The sequence below is a fragment of the Papio anubis genome, chromosome 1, assembly GCF_008728515.1.
Source record: "Papio anubis isolate 15944 chromosome 1, Panubis1.0, whole genome shotgun sequence".
In the NCBI taxonomy this organism is placed as follows: Eukaryota; Metazoa; Chordata; class Mammalia; order Primates; family Cercopithecidae; genus Papio; species Papio anubis.
In genome coordinates this window covers 190,776,008-190,791,571 of record NC_044976.1, presented here as the reverse complement: position 1 = coordinate 190,791,571, position 15,564 = coordinate 190,776,008, and the positions used below count along the sequence as shown (strand labels likewise).

Genomic DNA, 15,564 nt, shown 5'->3' with positions numbered 1-15,564 from the left:
AAATACCACTGTCGATATCAGCCTTAGCGAAGAATTTATGACTAAGTCCTCAAAAATAATTGAAACAAAAACAAAATTTGGTAAGTGGGACTTAATTAAACTTAAAGAATTTTTGTGGAGCAAAAGGAACTATTAACAGAATAAATAGACAACTTATAGAATGGGAGGAAATATTTGCAAACTATATATCTGACAAAAGTCTAATATCCAGAATCTATAAGGAACTTAATTCAACAAGCAGAAAACAAAGAAACCTGTTTAAAAGTGGGCAAAGGACCTTAACAGATAATTCTCAAAGAAAACATACAAACAGCTAACAAACAGAAAAAAATGCTCAACACTACAAATTAGCAGAGAAATGCAAACCAAAACCACAATGAAATATCATCTCACACCTGTCAGAATAATGGCTATTACTAAAAAGATTTTTTAAAAATAGCAGATTCAGGAAGGACTGCAGAGAAAAAGGAATGCTTACACAGTGTTGGTGGGAATGTAAATTAGTTCAGCCACTGTGAAAAGCAGTTTGGAGATTTCTCAAAAGAACTTAAAACAGAGCTACTATTCAACCCAGCAATCTTATTACTGGATATATATCCAAAGGAAAATAAATCGTTCCAAAAAAAAAAAAGATACATGTACCTGTATATTCATAACAGCACTATTTACAATAGCAAAGACATGGAATTAACCAACGTGCTCATCAGCAGTGGACTGGAAAAAGAAAATGTGGTGCATACACACTATGGAATACTGTGCAACCATAAAAAAGAATGAGATTATAGCCTTTGCAGAAACATGGATGCAACTGTAGGTCATCATTCTAGCTGAATTAATGCAAGAACAGACAACCAAATGCAACAAACATGTTCTTGCTTGTAAGTGTGAGCTAAATACTGGGTACATATAGACATAAAGATAGGAACAATAGACACTGGAGACTACTGGGGGAGAAGGAGAAGGAGTCAAAGGCTGAAAAACTACCTATTGGGTACTATGGTCACTACCTGGATGATGGGATCATTCATATCTGAAACCTCAGTGTCACCTAATATACTCATGTAACAAATCGGCACATGTACCCTCTGAATTTAACATAAAAGTTAAAATTATAAAAAATAAATAATTAAAATGTTAAATTTTTTTTTTTAAAGAATCCTGCTTTTGCATTCTAGAACTTTTCAGAAACCGCAGCAGAGGTTCATTTTGTCCAGGCTTGGTGTAAATTAGCATCAAATTGATGGACTGAATTGCTCCATTTTGGTGTGGACAGTTATCAAAAGCTTGGAAAAGAAGTCTGTGCACGAGAGCCTTCAATACACCAAGAGTCAATCAGCTGAGGAGATCTTTTGTAAATATATACTTTGCTATGCAGAATATCTTTTAGAGATACTGGACTACTTGGAATAAAGGAGAAATATCTGGGCCTCCACTTCAAACTCAAAACAAGATCTCATTCAAACGCTAAAAATAGTTGGCCAAACTTGTTCCTAATAATGCCTCTGGATTTTGAGATTTGGGCCTGTCAGATCATAAACAACAGTGATTAAGTATCCACTAGGTACAGTGCATAAGTGAGATTAGGGTTCTGGGCGAAGGGGTACAGGAAAAGCGTATGATATGGTCCTTTGCCTCCGAGAGCTTATGACCCAATGGAAAAAGGACTACCACATAATTGCTGACAAGAAATGCTGGACTAGAGCATGGTTTTAGCCAAATTGCTAAAAAAAAAATAAAAAATAATAAAAAACATTTTCCAAAGTTGTTTAATCATCATGCTTTTGGCAGTCTTTCGTTTCAGGAGTCCCTCCCTGCTTGCTTTGTATCTTACACAAAATCTCATGTGGCCTACTCGGGAGCCATGTATTCCAGAACAACACCCACAGAACATACCCAGGTACCTGCAGCCAAAAACTGATATGTTCCCTATTTAATATTTATGATCTTCTATACTGGTAAAAGACATTATTGTATTGTCATTAGAAAACTTTGCTGGCTAAACAAAGCTGAGGGAAGTTGCTATTAACTTCTGAGACTAGAAACAAATACAATATTGCTGATGGTTGTGCTTTCTAATTATTTGCAGATGACCTCAGCCATGTGAATGTACAGAGGGAATGCCAGACTTGAGCACTAGTTTTTCAGCATTAGGACTTTTTTTTCTTTTCTCAAACCATCAAATTTGTTTACTAATCACTTTAATCAAGATAACTAGGACAAAAGAGAATAGAAACAGCAGTGACTGTGCAAAAAAAGAAAACTGACTCACACATGAAGTGTCATAATCTTAAGTTTGGGTGGGACACAGTAATCATTTGAAACATCCCTTTACCTTCAAGTAGGTCCATTCTTAGAACATCAAGACTTTCTCCTTCACTGTATATGTACATATCTTTATATATTTTATGTGTAAATATATGTGTATGTTCATTTCCACCATGGTACAGTAGTCCATCGCATGAATTCACATACCAGTTTATCTATTCCACTTTAAATGGACACTTGGGTTGTTTCTAAGAACGACTACTATATGGACATGCTGCCATAAACATTTTTATACTTGCATTCTGGTGCATGCGTTTCTCTCTAGCAGGGTTCTTAAAGGGTGATCCTTGGGAGGACGTCAAGACACTTTCATTGGGTCTGTGAGTGCAAAACAATTTTCACGATAATACTAAGACTTTTTATTTTACCTTTCCACTTTCAGTCTCTCATGAATGTAGAGAGGAATTTTCCAGAGGCTACATCACGTGCAGTACTGTGCCAGACCAAAAGCAGAAGCAGATAGGAAAATCCAGCTTTCTTCTAGTAAGTCAGACATTAAAGAGATTTGCAAAACTGTAAAATTATGCTGCTTTTCCCCTAAAATTTGTCTTGCTGTGGAAATAATTATTTTGATTAAAATGTTATTTAGGTTAGCATCTAATTTTAATACTCTTGTAACAACATTGCTATTTTAAATAAGTAAATATTTTAACTTTTTCTTATTTTTAGTTTCAAATACAGTAAATATCTATGGATATAACCAACATAAACACAGCTTGTAATAATTTTTGAGAAAAGTATTACATTTGAGGACCACTGCACTGGATCATAAGGTATATGTCTCTTAAAATTTCATAGCTAATGCCATTCTGTTTTCTAAAGATGTTGGATGTTTCTTTCTCCCACCAGCAGCATATGAGAGTTTCCACTGCTTCATACACTCGTCATCACTTGCTTTTGTCAGATTTCTGTCTTCAAATCTGATAGAATATTAACATATATCATTACAGATTGGCTTTACATTTTTCTGATTACTAATAAGATTGCATCCCTTTGGCTTTCTTTTTATAAATTGCCTGTTGAAGTTTTTTATGCATTGTTTTCTATTCAAGTGTCTGTCTTATTTGTGGACATGTAAAAACTTGATATATTCTGAAATATAAATTTTTGGTCAATTATACGTGCCACAGGTATGTGTTAAAACACAATGCTGATTATTTTATAGTGTTTCTATGATTTTCTTGATGAACGGGAGTATTTAATTTTACATAGTCAATTTATCAGTCTTTCACTTTATGGTTATTTGAAGAAATACTACCCTATCCTGCAGTTATTCTTGTTTATTACTTCCTATAAGCTTTATATTTTTATTCTCAAATTTTGGCTTTAACCTTATCTGGAATTTACTTTTGTGTGTGGTTTCATTTATAAGTCCATTTTTATTTATTTCCCACATGTATTCTCAATTGTCCTATTATCATTTGTTGAAAATTTCCCCACTAATTTCTCATGCCGCCTTTGTCGTACATCAGGTGTCAATCTATGATTTGTCCTGTTTCTGGGCCTTTTTATTGTGTCTCATTGGTCTATTTGTTTGTCCCTGTGCAAAACCACATTGTCTTAATTACTATGTCTTTATAATAAACCTGAATATATGATAAAGCAAGTTCTCACATTCTTCTTCTTTAAAACTATCTTGTGTTCCTGACCCCCTCTTGTATTTTGATCTTATGCTACTTCCCTCAACTAGTAATCACACAAAGTGCTGGATGAGTGCATTAAGCACAACAGTAGGAGAACATTTGTTGGTAGCAGATGAGTGGAGAAGTGAGCATTTAGGGCCCACAAATGTTTTGTCTATTTCTAGTTTAAATGAAGAAACATGTCCATGTCTTAATTCTTAAGAATTAATTTTACCTATTAATAAATGGGAAATTCCATTTGTTAGTCTTACTTGATTTATTGAGTTGAGTCTGATAAGCTAATGAAATGGAAGCAAAGAAAGAGACAAGTATGACTTTCATTTTTCTAAATCTGTGGCGAAATCCTTTATTTCCTCCAAGTTTTCATTACCATAGGAGGGTCCAACTCAGCCAAAATGGCTGTACCTTGAGGCATTTCTTCCTGGAGTGATTTGAGAAGAGAGAAGAAGTAAATCACTTTTACATACCAGAACCTGCATCAGAGCTGGTGCACAGTAGGTCCCAATAAATAATGATTGTAATATTGTCTTAATTACTGAATGACTTTATCATGACTTAATTAGTGAATGACTTTGTCATTGTCTTGAGTCAGGACCTTGCATTTCAAAAAAAGCCTCTAAATATGTGCTATGATCTGATGTTGGTGCCCCCCAAAATGCATATGTTGGAACCTAGTAGCCAATGTGATAGTCCTAAGAGGTGGGGCCTTTGAGAAGTGATTAAGTAGAGGGCTCCACCCTCAGGAAGCAAATTAGTGCCCATATAAAAGAGGCTCAAGAACGCTCCCTTACCCCTTCTGTCATGTGAGGACACAGCAACAAGGTGCCATCTGTGAAGTAGAGAGTGTTCACCAGACATTTTAACTGCTGGCACCTTGATCTTGGACTTCCCAGCCTCCAGAGCTATAAGTAATACATTTCTGTTGTTTTTAAATTACCCACGCTAAAGTATTTTGTTATAGCAGCAGAAACAGACTCATAACACGCTTCTAAAAATATATTCATTAAGATAAAATGTTCAGGCCTCTCCCCATTTAAAAAAAATGGCTTTCCAACTCTACTGTTAACCATACCAGGTTAGCATCTTCTTTTACAAATCATCACTTAGGAACTATTTCCTCACTAACTCTTTGTTCTTAATTCTGTGAAATTTGGCTTCCACCGCTCTATTTCTCCAGTCACTGCTGGCTCAAAATTTAATCTCCAAATTGTCAAATTCAAAACTTTTGTTTTTTAATCTGAGGATAGGATCCTTTTTCAAGGATAGCTACTTATAATTCTATTGTTAACCCCCCTTTTCCATGAATATTTTGTCTTTGGTGAACAAACATTGTAAGTAGTCATTGAGTATAGCTCAAATGACAACGTCTACTTGAGACTTTCTCTAATCACCCTGTTGAGGAATTATCTCATCTTCCTTAGAAAACCTATGCATTTGCCTGAACATATTTACCAAGTGTGATGGTTAATACTGTGTCAACTTGATTGGATTGAAGGATGCAATGTTGATCCTGGGTGTGTCTGTGAGGATGTTACCAAAGGAGATTAACATTTCAGTCAGTGGGCTGGGGAAGACAGATCCACCCTTAATCTGGTGGCACAATCAAATCAGCTGCCAGTGAATAAAAAGCAGGCAGAAAAACCTGAAAAGGCGAGACGGGCCTAGCCTCCCAGCCTACATCTTTCTCCCATGCAGGATGTTTTGGGCCCTAGAACATCGGACTCCGGGTTCTTCAGTTTTGGGACTTGGACTGGCTGTCCTTGTTCCTCAGCTCGCAGACAGCCTATTGCGGGACCTTTTAATCATGGAAGTTAATAAACGCCCATATAGATACATAGATATATAGATAGTCTGTTAGTTCTGTTCCTCTAAGAGAACCCTGACTAATACACCAAGTGTGATGCATATTATACTGGTGTACTGTTAAATTAGTCAGTTTGTGAAAATCTCTAGCACCAAGTGAGATAATGTACTATAATCCCTCATAATAATGCATATTCGCATGTTAAAGGTTTTAATAACTCTCAAAAATAAAATTATTTAAGTTTGGTTCAGCATTTACAAAATCTTTGACATCAAATCCTTTTTCATTTGTAACACCTATTAGCATCTCAGGGATCATAAATAGTGTATGAAGCATGATTTAGGAAATGCTACTCTACTATTCATTTGACTTTCATGATTTGTGCAATTTTAGTTACTTGCGCACACACCTTTTCTCCCTCTCTAGAAGTGCCCTCGAAGTGGGGACCATGTCATACATACTTGTTATCCCCATGAAACCATGCTTTTCTCCCAAGAGCTACTTAAAAAGCAATTCAGGCACAGACAAAGCTGTAAGCCTGTAGTCCTGGACATTACAGAGGGATTACAATTCTGAATCTGAGGAATTTTATTTGTAATCCAGTAAGAATTAGTGGCTTAAAGTCGCAGTGAAAAGGTTAACTATTGTACTTGAGTTGAAACTGGAAATAACCGAGAGAGCCCAAACATGGTTTTAAGCTATGTCAAGATGGTTTAAGGAAAGAAAACATGAAATAGTAAAGTTACATTCCTGGGTGTATAGGACGTGGCTGTTAGTAATGTATCCAGATTAGTGTGTTGCAGAGAATTGCCTGGTGATCACATGCATCAGAATTCCTTGGGGAAGCTTGTTGCAATACAGGTTCCTGAACCTCATTGCAGACCCACTGAATTATTTGAGATTTGGATCCCACGGTACCTGCAAATTTGTTTTAATATAATTCCTAAATGATTCTATAGCCATTGAAGTTTGAGAACGACTGTTCTAAATGTATAAGTCTTGGCATTTTCAAAGGAAATACTTTTCCCTTTACATTTTAGGAAAGCCATTGCCTTAAGAGACAACATATTTATTTTAATGACATTGCTATTTCTCAATTCAAATTTTTTTGGGGAATACTCCTTTTGTGTTGCCATAACAGCTTCTAAAGCATTTTTTTGGTATCTACTCACTAGTGCAAATCTGCACTTTTAAAGAGTGGATTTGAATGTTAGCAACTGCCACAGTCATGTAGGAGCATGTCTAGTGAGTGAGGCAAATGACCAAGCATATGCACATTTTCACAATCACTATATTTGTAATGAAAATTGTTAAAATGTTACATATGGCTTGTCAAAACAAATATTTTAAATGTTATGTTTCTAAACAATCCTGAAAATACATTTATGCATTGCTGTTATACCAGAAACATGCACACATAGACATTAATTCAACATGAAGCCTCGAATTTCCATCCATGTTGATGACTTTTAAGCACAGATGTTTTCAGATCAAGTTTGCGTATAAAATAAAGCCAGAAGCCACGGTGAAGGGGGTTCATGGGGATTGTATCGTCAATTTTTAAATAACACTTTCACTTGGCTATTGTTGCTTGATCTGACGAAAATCTATTGTTTTAAATATCTACCTTTTGTGCACTAATTTCTGTTTTGACCCCAGGTTCTCTACTGGGTTCTTGGTTTCTGAGTCCTGGTGCCTCAAAGAAGCTCAGTTATTTGAACAACTCACTACAGATTCATATTCTCCTGGCACCAAGGAGAGAATAGCAGTGACAAGTCAGGAGCAAATCAGCATATAATTTGTTAGGTGTATGAATTAAATGCCATTGCAACTTTCAAGGCCTTCTAAGTTCTAAACAAGTTCACAAAAATAATTTCAACATTACAAAAACTATCAAAAAATCTCAAAACAGCTTTCCTTCAGTTAAATTAAATTTCCCTCAGTTAAATTGTCAAACATCTTACAGAGTTACTTAAGTTTTCTAAGCCTTAGTCTTGTCATACTTCAAATATACATAATAGTGAAATTGACTTTAAGGAGTTTTTGAAAGAATTAAATAAAATAATGCAAGTAAACAGCTTAGCATAATGAATAACACATTAACTGATCAAATGTTAGCAATTGTTACTATCAGCATGTAAAGCAATTGGCACAGTACTTGGCTTATGTGGTTGAATAAATTATACCTATTAATAGTGTTTTTTTTAAAAAAAAATGATGAAAAGTCAGATTCTTGCTTTATTGATACATATTAGATATACATATTTTGGGGGCACATGTGATAATCTGACACATTCATATAATCAAATCAGAGTAATTGGGATATTTATCACCCTAAATATTTATCTTTTCTTTATGCTAAGATATTCTAATTATTCTCTTCGATCTCTTTGAAATGTACAATCAATTAATGTTAACTAAAGTCATCCTACTGTTGTACTGAACACAAGATCTTATTTCTTCTGGGTGCATATTTATGCTCATTAACCAATCTCTTTTCATACCGCCTTCCCACTACCCTTCCCAGCCTCTGATAATCACCAATCTACTCTCTATTTTCATGAGATCCACTTTTATAAGTCACACATATGAGTGAGAACATGTGATATTTGTCTTTCTGTGCTTGGCTTGTTTCACTGAACATAATGACTTCCAGTTCCATCCATGTTGCTGCAAATGACAAAATTTCTTTCTTTTTTATGGCTGAATAATATTTCCTTGTAGATAGATAGATAGATAGATAGATAGATAGATAGATAGATAGATCACATTGTATGTCACATCTATATATCTCACATTTTCTTTATCCATTCATCCATTGATGACCACATAGGTTGATTCCATATTTTGGCTCTGGTGAAGAGTGATGCAATAAACATGGAAGTGCAGATATCTCTTTGATTTGATTTTCTTTCTTTTGGAGATATATGCAATATTGGAATTGCTGGATCATATGGTAGTCCTATTTTTAGTTTTCTGAGAAACCTCCATACTGTTCTCCATAGTGGCTGCACTAATGTACATTCCCAACAACAGTGGGAGGGTTCCCCTTTCTTTACATTGTTGCCAGTGTCTGTTATTCTGTTTTTGATAAACCCCTTCTAACTGGGGTGAGATAATATCTCATTGTAGTTTTGATTGAATTTCCCTGATGATTAGTGATGTTGAGGATTTTTCATATACCTGTTGGTCATTTATATGTCTTCATTTGAGAAATGTCTATTCAGATCTTGTGCCCATTTTTACATCAGATTGTTTGTTTTTGTGCTATTGAGTTGTTTTAGCTCCTTATATATTCTGGTTTTGAATACTTTGACAGATGGATAGTCTGCAAATATTTTCTTCCATTCTGTGGTTCTCTTCATTTTGTCGATTGTTTCCTTTGATGTGCAGAAGTGTTTTAGCTTGATATAATCTAATTTGTCTACTTTTGCTTTTGTTGCCTGTGCTTTTGAGGCCTTACACAAAAAAATCTTTGCTTGGACCAACGTCCTGGAGCATTTCCCCAACATTTTCTTCTAGTGGTTTCATAGTGTTAGGTCTTAGATTTAAATATTTAATCCCTTTTTATTTGATTTTTGTATATCGTGAGAGATAGGGTCCTAGTTTTATTCTTCTGCGTATGGATATACAGTTTTCCCAGCATCATTTATGTAAGAGGCTGTCCTTTCACCATTGTATGTTCTTGGCTCCTTCTTTGTTGAAAATGAGTTAGTTGTAAGGAAGATTCTTTAATCGATAATTAACTCAGCGATACACCCCCCTAAAGTAGGCACAATACCAAATTATTAAGTTTTTGGACACTCTCTAATGTATTTTCTATCCTAAATAAATATTATTAAAAGCATGGATTCCTATATGGAGGCTTAGTTTTTGGTTAGGGTTTGTGCATACATTTAAAAAAAAAAAGTCACTACATTCTGAAATTAGCTAAGACTTTAGTTGAGTACTTTCCCACCAGGGAAAAGACAGGAATTAAACTGAGGTCTTACGCATTCAAATAAATGTTTGCAAGAGCTAAGGAATGCTTGGTGTATTCACAACTAGTAAAAATAACCCAGGGTGAAGAAAGATGACTGAGTCATCTCATATTCCAAACCCACTTTTTAAAAATCCTAACTTGAAGGTCAAAAAAGTTTAGTAAACCTCTCATTTCTATTTTTTCTCTTCTCCTTTCTTCCTTCCTTTCTTTCATTCTTTGTTGCTTTCTTTCTTTTCTTTTTTTTTTTTCTGTATTGTGCCCTCTGCCCTCTGCAATTCTTGGCTCTTACCAGAGTAGGGAAAAACTGCCTAAATATCATGAGATAGGTGGCCCTCAGGGGTACTTCTTGTCAAGCAGGAAGTGCCAAAGATCTTGTAAAATGTCCAATACAAATTTTATTTTGTAGACTCTAGGGGTTTGCATCTGGATACACATCTGCATTTTCTGGGTGCTGGGCCAAACTGAAACATTCAGTTTATCCATTGCTAATAAACATGTCAGCAGTTTCTTTGCTCTCACATCTGTTGTGAAAAATGTTATCTTTCCTGAAGTATATTTATTTTGTCTTTAATACCAGCTTTCATGGATTACAAACTCAAGATATGCCTTCACTTAACAAATTCAAAAGCATATGCTGGAAAGTGCCTCACTAGAGTGATGAGATAAATTAAAGATGTATATTATATCTTAGATTCTGAAGAGGAAATCAGTGTAAGGAACAACGATGACTCTCAGGAAGGTTATGTCAATTGAAATAAGTTGCCTCTTAATCAAGTTCATCTCAAAATCTATTCAAGGTACCCTATGCATCACAGCAATTCAACAAAAAGTTTAAAAAATTGATCAGTTGTTTCATTATTAAGGCTGTCTTCAGTCAAGCAGATGACTTCCTTTCCTAAGGAAACCGCCCCCAGGCACTTGCTTCTCCTATATTCTCCAGAATACCTGCTTTACCCAATTTACTGATATTGGTGCTATTAGAGAATCAAATGAGGTTTTGGCTATTAAGATGTCTTAAAAAGAAAACTAAGTTATTATGTGAAAGAAAAATAATTGCCGATATTTCTTCCTATTTTTATTCTTTCATTTTATCTCATAGTCAAGTATATTTATTTCAAGAATTCATTCCATCCTCAGCAATTCTATCTCATTGTCTTCCCTTAGTAATTCCTCACCCTGTCAAAATATTTAATCAGTGGGAAATTGTTATCTCTCTCACATAGGTAAAAATTGCATATTTCACAAGTATGTAGTTTAAACAAAGCAAGTAAGAAAATGTTAGTATCAAATGTATGTTAATGTGATTAGGACTGTCAAAGGTATATGTGTGTCCTCTTCAGACTGTGATGTTACGGATATTCCTAATACCATATACCACCCTATCAAACCCAAAGCTACTTTCTGCCCAACTGGGCAATAGCCAATCTCTGCTAAAGTCAGGGAGGTAGTGGCATGAAATTCCTTAACCTGTCATCTGTTCCTTCAGCCCCGTAAGATAAACCAGCAAACTTTGAACTCATGTATGAAGTTATTTGCTAAAGGATTAGAGCAATATCAGAAAGAAATGTACCATTGAAGGAATGGTGATTCGTTAATAAAAGAAAAATCAAAGATACAACAGAGGGGATCAAAAAAGCCAAAAATTTATCTTCTAAAAGTCTAATAAAATTGATCCACTTTTGGTAAGATTAAAGAAAAAAAAAAGAAGGCACAGATGAATAATATTATGAATACTAAAGAGGATACAACTAGAGAAGCAACTCTGTTTAAAAAGATAGCAAGAGAATATCATTAAAGGCTCTGTGTCAATAAATTTGAGGAATTAGGTGAGCTGCACACATTATAGAAAAATATAACTTAACAAAATAACAGAAGAAATAAAAATCCTGAAGAACTTTTTATTATTAAAGAAATTCAATCCAATTAAATCTTCTTACAAATAGAGCACCTGGTAAAGACATTTTACAAATAAATTATATCAAATATTTAAGAAGCAGGTCATTTCAATCTTACACAAAACGTTTTCAAATAAGAGAAACAGAGGAAAACTGCCCAACTCATTTTGTGAAGCTCGTTGTAGCCAAGATATTCTTAAAGAGTTATATTGAAAGGACTCACCACACCAGAAATCCTTCCTTAATATAAAATTAATCTAATAAGTAAATCTGCTATTGGTGCAGAGATAAACACATAGGCCAGTGGAATGAAATACAGAGTCCCAAATAAACTCAGCCAAATATGGAAACCTGATCTATAACAGAGCTTTTGTTACAGATTAGTGAGGAAAGATTAGACTTTTCAATAAATAGTACTGGTCCATTTGCCTACTCATAAGAAAAAGAAGATTGTATCTCATACTACACAATCATACAAAATCCATGTAGCTCTAGAGCAAAATGTTATAGTTTTAGAAAGAACTAGCAGAATAATTCATGAACCCAAGGCAGAGAAAGATTTCTTAAACAAAATTTTAAAAATGCTAATTATAAAGAAAAGTAAAGAAATTTGACTATATTAAAACTAGGAACTTTTGAATATCAAAAGGAAACACCAAAAAAGTAAAGAAGTCACTAATTCATAGACAATATTTGCAATACAATATGAACAAAAAGCTAGAATCTAGAATATAAAAAGAACTCATATAAATTAACAAGAGAAAGACAGACCATTCATTTCTTAGAAGAAGGCAAAATGCATGAATATGCATTTTCATATATTAGAAGAGGAAACACGAATGGCCTGTCTGAACGTAAAAATGTTCAATTGCATTAATAACTAGGGAAATGCATATTAATATCATGAATGAGATAAAATTTCACACACCCAAATTAGCAAAAAACAAAACCAAAACAAGTTGGATAAATCCAAGTGTTGGAGAGATTGTAGAGTAATGGGAATATAAATGGTACAGCCACTTCAGGAAATAGTTTTACATTACCTAGTAATGTTGAAAATACTTATAGCCTATAATGTAAAAATAAATTTACTCTTTTATACTCTAGAGAAATTTTTAAGGAATAAGCCAGGAGACATGAATAAACATGTTCATAACAGCAATTTTTGTAAAAACAAATAACTGAGAATACCCAAATATCTATCAATCAAAAGTAGAAAGTATGAATAAGTTGTGAAATAGTCATATAATGGAATTCCTTACTGCAATAAAAACTAATTAAGTAACACGTATTGATAAGTATTAATTTAACAAAATAGTAAGCAGGAAAAGCAAGTCACAAAAGGCTCTGTGTGTGTGTGTGTGTGTGTGTGTGTGTATATATATATATATATATGATGCTATGTTTTGAAACCTCAACAAAAGCAAAACTAAACATCTCTCAGGGACATATGCATAAATAGTAAAATTATAAAGAAAAGCAATGGAATAATAAATATTTGGAAGGGAGGCAGATACTATCAGGAGGAGCCTATAATGACCTCAACAATATCAACAATATTCTCTTTCTTAAACTTGATGGTGTACACACAGTGTTTGTATTGTTAAAACTGCACACATGCATATATGCAAGAGTTATAGGGATGAAGTCAATTGATGTATTATTTTGTGTGTATTTATTTCAAACGTAATAAATATAGAAAGTAAGAGAGAAGAAAAAAGTGTCAAGAATTTAGGATGTATTAATAAAAAGAAGATGTTAAGCTCAGGAGAACTTAGCAGGGCACTTTGCACCAGGACCTGGATAAACAAAAACATACCAATCAGTGACTAAGGGCAGTAAAGAGGTGACAATGAGCGTCAAGGTTATTTAGTCCTCTTGGAGAGCAATTTTGATCTGAAGCCAAAAAGGTGTTGAAAAAGGAGCTAAGACAGAAGTACAGAGAGGCTGAAGTTGGCCAGATGCGGTGGCTCATGCCTGTAATCCCAGCACTTTGGGAGGCCGAGGTGGGCGGATCACAAGGTCAGGAGTTCAAGACCAGCCTGACCAACATGATGAAACCCCATCTCTACTAAAAATACAAAAAAAATTTAGCTGGGCATAGTGGTGTGCACTTGTAATCCCAGCTACTCAGGAAGCTGAGGCAGGAGAATCACTTGAACCCGAGAGGCGGAAATTGCAGTGAGCCAAAATTGTGCCACTGCACTCCAGCAGCCTGGGTGACACAGCGAGACTCCATCTCAAAAAAAAAAAAAAGAGGCTGAACTTAAACTGGAGGTATGGTGAATGGGTAAAAATGACAGTAAGGGTGAAATAAACAAAGTCTTAATTTTGAGAAAAATTGGCATCATCAACTGGAATTTGGGAATTCGGGAATTCTTTCCTGTGGGAAAGCTGCATCAGAACACTGTTGCCTTTTAAGAATCCACCACAAACATTTCTATTCATAAGGGATCAAATTTTATGTTTATGTGGACCTGGAATGTATAAAACACATTCTTAAGATGGTCTTTTATAGAAATGAAGTAAATACACTAAACATGATATGTGAGTTTTCTCCTCCAGAAGTAGTAAAATAATCTTTCTGTAAGGTTTTAGAGGACAGCACAAGAACACTTATTAGACGACCACAGAGGGAAAATGAGTAAGTCACAATCAGAATACTTTCATTTAATGTTTACTTTCAGACAACTATGTGAGTGAGTTTGAAGCTTGGCCCGGATGCTGAATAGACTCATGACCTTGGCAAAGTCACAGCATTTCTGTGTGCTCCAATTTTCTCAACTGCAAAATACAGAGTTAGGCCTTTGCTTTCTTCAGTATTTTCTAGTTCTAACACTTCACAATGCTAAGATTCATAAATTTAATAATTCAATTCCAATTGTGGTTTTCCTATTCATATAGAGAAGCTGAAGGAGAAAGATGCCCACAAAAACTTTTACTTCCCCAAATTTCTCATCTTTCAGTTTGGCGTAAAGAGACCTCCTCTCTAGAGGAGAGGCATGTGCTGGCAGCCCAAAGGGCAATCATCTGCTAGCCTTGAAGTCCTATCCACCTCTACAACATCACTGGAAACTGGGTACTTTATTCCTAGAAAACATTTCTGGGACTGGTGCGCTGCTGGCTCAGCCTACAGCAACCCTCCATCTAGAAAGTGCCCTTCCAAGTTAGCAATAGAGGGCTGTTTGGTTTCAGTAAGGAATGCTGGAAGGTGAGGGTGACAGTAACATATTTTTTTCTCTTTTACCACATGAATTTTTGTTTTTATGGCCTTCAGAAATGAAGCAATTTTTAACTTAAAAGCAAATATTTTTACTGCTCTTAAAATGCTAGCATTTGAAAACCAATATATACTGGCTGGCAAATAACGTGGGAAATAGACATGCAGAACCTTAATAATGATTGAATATATAAAGTATTTTTCTTTTGTTTTTATGTGACAGCTGGATGAGTTTCAACTTTCTGCTCACAGCACAGGCTCTGAGCTTCCAAATCTGGGGGTTTTCCTTTTCCTACCCCCCGCCCCTCCCCATCTCCCCATCTCCTTCTTGCCTCCTCCTTCCTTTTTGGGAAAACACAAATGTTTTTGATTACATAATAGCTGCAAACTTTATATCTCCCACTTCAGTTGTTACACATCATAAACAGGGGAGTGAACTTCAGACTCCATTAAGACAAAGGTTGGTCTGGATTGTTGGGAAGCCTTTTATGTTGGTATAGTGGGGGGAAAAACGTTTCTTTAGAAAAAGGAAATATAATAGGCCTGGCTAGAGACTGCACTGACTACCAACCACTAACCACTCAGCCTAGAGAATGACAAAAACCTCAGTTATGGTCAAGGCAAAAGTGAAGCCCAGAGTTCAGAACCAATACAGCTCCTGCAGGATTCACTTAACCCAATTGGAACTTAATATG

At 35.0% G+C, this 15,564-nt stretch overlaps 1 protein-coding gene across 3 annotated transcripts in view; it reads left to right on the top strand.

Annotated features, from left to right (window-relative positions):
• The first annotated feature begins 3,021 nt into the window (after positions 1–3,021).
• GORAB (golgin, RAB6 interacting) overlaps positions 3,022–15,564 on the top strand; it is a 143,988-nt gene continuing 131,445 nt past the window's right edge. For 2 of the 3 annotated variants that reach the window (XM_021930593.2, XM_021930601.2), the window contains exon 1: positions 3,023–3,098. The gene's annotated coding sequence lies outside the window, so the exon portion shown is untranslated. Of the gene's footprint in view, positions 3,099–15,564 lie in introns of all 3 variants that reach the window. The other variant, XM_021930614.2, reaches the window with a different exon arrangement.